Raw genomic sequence first — 6,000 nt, 5'->3', positions numbered from 1 at the left:
AAGCTGGAAGTGGTGCTGAGACTCAAGTGGTAGAGCTCTAGCCTTGAGAAAAATCCAAGGACAGTGCTCAGGCCCTGAGCTCAAGCCCAGGACTGGCAAAAAAAAAAAAAAAAAAAAAAAAATTCTTCCCTTTTTGCTTCCAACTTAGTAGTGGTCTTTGTTTTTCTTTGGTGATACTGGACTTTGAATTCAGGTCATTGCACTCATTAAGCTTACTTTCTACCACTTGAGTCATGTCTCTAGTCCTCCCTACCTTTTGCTGATTAAGTCTAGAAAACTTCTCTTGAAGTTGCTGTTAAGAGTACCTAGCAGATCTCAGCCTCATGAGCAGCTAGGATTTTAAGTGTGTGCCAATATATGTGCTTGAACTCAGGGCCTGAACTTTGTTCCTGACTTTTTTTGCTCAAGGCTAGTGTTCTATCACTTGAGCTGCAGTTTCATGTCTGGATTTTCTTCATAGTTATTTGGAAATAAGAGCCTTATAGACTTTACTACCCAAGCTGGCTTTGAAATTCAATCCTCAGATCTTAGCTACCTGAGCAGTAAGAATTCACGCGTGAACTGCTAGCTGGCACTGGGCTTGCTTGGCAATTTTAGTTTAGCAAGCTTGGATTTTTACTATCAATTCTTTTACTTGTGCATACTATAAGGCAGTTTTGTGCTTTACCTTTTATAACAGGAAATTCCTACCTTGGACTAGCTAATTATGTGTGTTTACTGTTGAGAAAATACCCCTCCTTTTTCATGGATTGAATGTCTATTAGAAAAGGCATTTTTAATTCCTACAGATGGAGGTAGATTAGCGCTGAAATGAAATACGGAGCAGTACTCAGAAAACTAGTTTTGTAGTATGCACTTCCTAGACTTTTGCAGCTCATACATTAGTGACCATTTAATTCTATCTACAATGGTTATTACTCAGATTAGAAATAACTATTCTGTGAGCCATGTTAAATTTAATGAACAGAATATTACTCCCTACCTTAGTTCATTTTTATGTTGTCCTTTGGTAACTTTAGTGTTTTGTTCTCTAATTTTCACTTACTGTAAAGGTTAGTTACTAAGTCAGGTAATGAATACTTTGTTTAAACTTTTTTTTTGGGGGGGGGCGTGGTGATACTGATGGCCTCCCACTTGCTATGTAATGCAGTGAACTGAACTATGTCAGATTTCTTCTTGTGTACATATAGATCAGTGCCTACAGAGCAGGAACTGATGAATAAGGAACACCAATTACTTCCTCCAATAGTGGCTATGAGGATCCATCTGGTTTAACTTACAAGTCTGGTTCAATATGCAGCCATGAAAGACCTGTAAAATGGAAACTGAGAATCAAACACAAATCAGAAAAAAAAAAAAAAAAAACAACAAACAAACCACCAAACCCCCCACAAAAGTACTTCAGAGACAGTCCCCTTTTCTCTTGACATATTTCAGGGCAGGATAGAACTTTATCTTCAGATTAATTTGGGAAGTAAATATACTGTCCATAGATAGAATGGGAATTTAGGGTCTAAGGGAATTTAAGGATATTCATGGTTCTCTTCCCATTTAAATCCATCCAGTCCTGCTCTAACCCATTGGTTTCATGGTTTATACTCAGTGTCTATTAACTTTAATTGCTATTGACTCCTGGTGGATTCTCACTCGTTTTTTTCTTTCTCTGCCAGTCCTATGGCTTTAACTCAAGAGCCTGGACACTTTCTGAGCTTCTTTTGCTCAAGGCTAGCACTCTACCACTTGAACCACAGGATTCAAATGCAGAGCTTCATGCATGGTAGGCAGGCCCTCTACCACTAAGTCACCCTCTTAGCCACATCACTACTTTATTTCCTATATTTGGAAAATGAGAAAGTCTATTAAATCCTTCACAGGGAAACACACTGAAAATTGTAATGGTTCTCACACATTATCTCAGAGGCAGAAGGAAATGAGTGTGTTGTGGTGGCTCAAACTTGTAGTTCCAGCTATTGAAGAGATTGGGAAGATAAGCTTGCCCAGTACAAATATCTGTGAGATCCGCGTGGTAATTATAAAAATAGTGGTTCATTCATAATCTTCCCAGCTATGGTGGTAAACATAAACAGGAGGATCTTGGTCCAGGACATCCCAGCAAGACTCTATCTCAGCAAAGACTACTGTAAGACAAGTTGAGGACACGGGTCGAAGTAGAATACCAAGTTTAAACCCTCAGTTTTGCCACCCAAGAAAATAGCAAGGAATGAAAAAGAAAATATCAAAATAAATTTGGAAAGACACATGAGTACAAAAATCAGAAGTCATGGGAATGAAATCCAAGCACCATAAAGCCTATCAACATATGGAGTGCTGTAGAAATGTAGGTACTTGAATTTAAATTGTCAAATGTAAAACCAAATGCAGGCAATTCATTTTTAATATGGTCTTAACTTTTGAATAAATGTACCACATAACTCTTAGCAATGAGTCTGCTAGTCCTGTGAGTAAAAGCTATCCATACTTACTGCTGATACTGGAGACTAAATGCAGGATCTTGTGCTCTAGATTTTTTTTTGTTGTTGTTGTTCTCATTATTGGCACTCAAATTACTTGACTTGTCTCCACTTCCAGCACTTTGCAGGCTAATTAGAGGTTAAGAATCGTGAAGGTTTGCTGGGCTGGCTTTGAAGATCCTTGTATCTCAGCTGAGTAGCTAGGATTATAAATATGAGCTATTGGCTAGGACTGCTTCCAACTGCAGCATTACAATGTTAATGCAAGTATGTCAACATCACCTGCAACCATATACTTTGCATATTACCACTTTAAGGCATACCTTTACCAAGTTTACAAAATCAGTTTTGTAATTTGAACAAACTAAAACACATTTGATTGCATACTTTAACTGAGAAAACTGTACATGGAACTCATAATTCACAAAGGCTGTAAGTTAGCCCCTCAGTCTCAAAATCCATGTGACTGGGGCCAGAGTTTGGCCTAGTGGTACAGGGTTTGCCTAGCATGCACAAAGACCTGGGTTTAAAATTCCTTGGTACCATATGCATAGAAAATGCTGGAAGAGGTGCTGTGGCTCAAGGGGTAGAGCTCTAGCCTTGATAAAGCTCAAGGACAGTGCTAGGCCCTGAACTCAAGCCTGGGAATAGCAAAATCCATGTGAGGGCCCCTGAGCCTAGGATCCTCTTCCTCTTTCCTATGTTTGGTTTCACTGTGGCATGTCATAAATACCCAGCAGAAGTTCATGCAGAGAGAATCCTTGGATTTCCTATTAGGAATTAACTACTGGAAAAATGGGAAGTGGGGTGAGACTCAAGAACAATGCTCAGGCTCCTGAGTAGGGCGGTAGCCTTGAGCCAAAGACCTCAGGAACAGCATCCAGGCTGAGTTTAAGCCCCATGACCCACCAAAAAAGTTATGACTGAAGAGTATGGCCTAGCATAGATGAAGCCCTGGGTTTGATTCCTTAGTACCACACACACAGAAAAAGCCAGAAGTGCTGTGGCAAAAGTGGTAGAGCACTAGCCTTGAGAAAGCTCAAGGACAGTGCCAGGCCTTGAGTTTAAGCCCCAGGACCGGGAGAAAAAAATTTAATGTACTTAGATATGATTACTTACAATTGGGCATCTGTTTTAATTTCTTTAAATGGCAGTATTCATGAACATATGCCACTAATCTGCGTATTTTTGCAAAGAAAATGTTTTCTACTGCACCCTCTATATCAAAGCTTGGGAAAACAAGACTGCTCACTTGTTAATCAGTAACTATGTATAAGCATTCATATTTCAAATTGTGACTTAAGACACCTACTGCATTATCTCCAATGACAATTTATTAAGTACAACACAGCTAAACTTGTGCCAACATGCTACAAAAATTAGATCTCTAATAAAGACTAGAAATACTTTTGCCTGTTAAATATCAACTCAAAGTAAAAATACTTGAAAGTATTAAGAACTGTTTTCTTAGCTGGGTATTAAGTGGCTCACACTTTGCATTTTTTCTAGAAGTTAACTGGAGATAAGTCTAAGGTTCTTTTGTGCCCTGGGCAGCTTTGAACCTTGATCCTCAGATCTGAGCAGCTAGGATTACAGGGGTAAGTTACTTCATCCTGAGGCAGCCCTTTGTTCTAGCAGGAAAGTCTTTGACTCTTATCCCTAATCACCAAAAAGCTGGAAATGCAGATGTGGCTTGAGGGGTAGAACACTAATTAGCCTTGTACACCCAAGCTCAGGAACAATGCCTAGGCCCTCAGTTTTAAGCACCAGGACAGGCACAGTTTTCTTCCTGGGTGCAAGTGGGTCATACTTATAATCCTAGCTGAGATCTAAGGACTGTAGTTTTAAACCATTTTTGCAGGAAAATCTCTAAGACTCTTATTGCTAACTGCCAATTGAGCCCAGGTGGAGCTGTGGCTCTAATGGTAGAGTATTATCCTTGAGTAAAAATGTTCAGGGAAAGTGGTGCTGTGGTTCAAGGGGTAGAGTAGGAGCCTTAAGCTGAAAAGCTCAAGAGTTCAAGCCCCAGGACCTACACTCCCCCAGTCCCCCCCAAATGCTCATAGACAGTGCTTAGGTGCTAAGTTAAGACCCAGGGTTGGCACACATATTTTTATTCTTGCCATGGGTTTTGAACTCAGGGCCTGAGCACTGCTCAACTTTTAAGGCTAGTGCTCCATCATCTGAGACACAGTACCACTTCTGGCTTTTTCTGTGTATGTGGTATCAAGGAATATAACCAGGGCTTCATGTATGCCAGGCAAGCACTCTACCACTAGACCATACTCCTAGCCCCTGACTTTTTTTTTTGGTCAGTTGTGGGGCTTAAACTCTGGGCCTGGGAGCTGTCCCTGAGCTCTTCAGTTCAAGGCTATCGATCTACCACTTGAGCCAGTGTCAATTCCAGTTTTCTAGAGGTTAATTGGAGATAAGAATCTTGCAGACTTTAGTGCCTGGGCTGGCTTTGAATCTCAATCCTCTGATCTCAGCCTCCTGAGAAGCTAGGATTACAGGCACGAGCCACGGGCCCCTGGCGCATACTTACAAACCAATTTTTCTTGCTATCCAGAAAAAAATCTTCCCTTGATAAACTCTAGTTGTTAAACTCAAACGGTATTGTTAACTAAGTCCACTTATAGAAAGTCTATAGTAAATATATAATTCATTCTAAAGGAAGGTCTAAAAAGAAAGGCATTTTTTTTCTGCTTTGATGATTGTCTTAGCTATGATTTCTTTTGGCTGTTGGCACTTTACTTTGAGAACTGGTAAGGACACTAAATAAGACATAATAGTGGTTCTTTAAAGTCTACCACTTGAAATATAAAGGATTATACTAGTCCTTTGCAATGTACAAAATGCTTCTAACTTTCTCACAAATGATACTCTTACATTTTTCTTTTAGGGAATTAGTGGTTCAACAAAAACAGGGCCTGTTTTTCATAACCAACTGTGGCCTTTTCAAGCTGTATCAGTACTCTGGCAAAATCATTTAGTACTTACTGACTTCCCAGCCAACCAGGTATTATTGTAACTATTTAGTAATTTAGTATAAAGCCTAGCTCTTTATGTGGTATGGGCTAAAAAGTATTGTTTCCCTATATCACCATTGTTTTGAAGAAACAGAACTGTATGTTGAGAACTTGTCATACAAACCTGACTTCTGATGAAATACTTTTTAAAAAAATTTATTTTTGCCAGTCTTGGGGCTAGGACTTAGGGCCTGAGCACTGTCCTTGGGCATTCCTCTAGGCTAGCTACCACTCTACCACTTAAGCCACAACACCACTTCTGGCTTTTTCTATGTATGTGGTACCAAGGAATCCAACTTGGGTCTTTGTGCATGCTAGACAAGAACTCTACAACTAAGCCACACTCTTGGCCCCCCGATGAAATACTTTTGAAGGTAATTTTAGTCTGTTTCTCAGGCCCCAACCAAAAAAAAAAACCCCAAAGCATTTATAGACATTCTCACCATCACTCCTAGAAAGTTGCTATTATCAATAAGGCTCAGATTGCTCCAAATTTTTGT

General features: G+C 39.8%; 1 long non-coding RNA gene across 1 annotated transcript; it reads right to left on the bottom strand.

Moving 5' to 3' along the window:
• Positions 1–1,063: 1,063 nt before the first annotated feature.
• LOC150053567 (uncharacterized) lies at positions 1,064–2,533 on the bottom strand. The gene is made up of 3 exons (XR_016538096.1): positions 2,484–2,533; positions 1,907–2,138; positions 1,064–1,311 (listed from the first exon to the last, which is right to left on the bottom strand). It is a non-coding gene; the product is annotated as an uncharacterized LOC150053567 (long non-coding RNA).
• Between the last annotated feature and the right edge of the window lie 3,467 nt (positions 2,534–6,000).

The sequence above is a fragment of the Megascapheus bottae genome, chromosome 16 (assembly GCF_031878675.1).
Source record: "Megascapheus bottae isolate mThoBot1 chromosome 16, mThoBot2.hap1, whole genome shotgun sequence".
NCBI classification, from domain to species: domain Eukaryota; kingdom Metazoa; phylum Chordata; class Mammalia; order Rodentia; family Geomyidae; genus Megascapheus; species Megascapheus bottae.
This window is presented reverse-complemented; position numbering and strand designations above follow the sequence as displayed.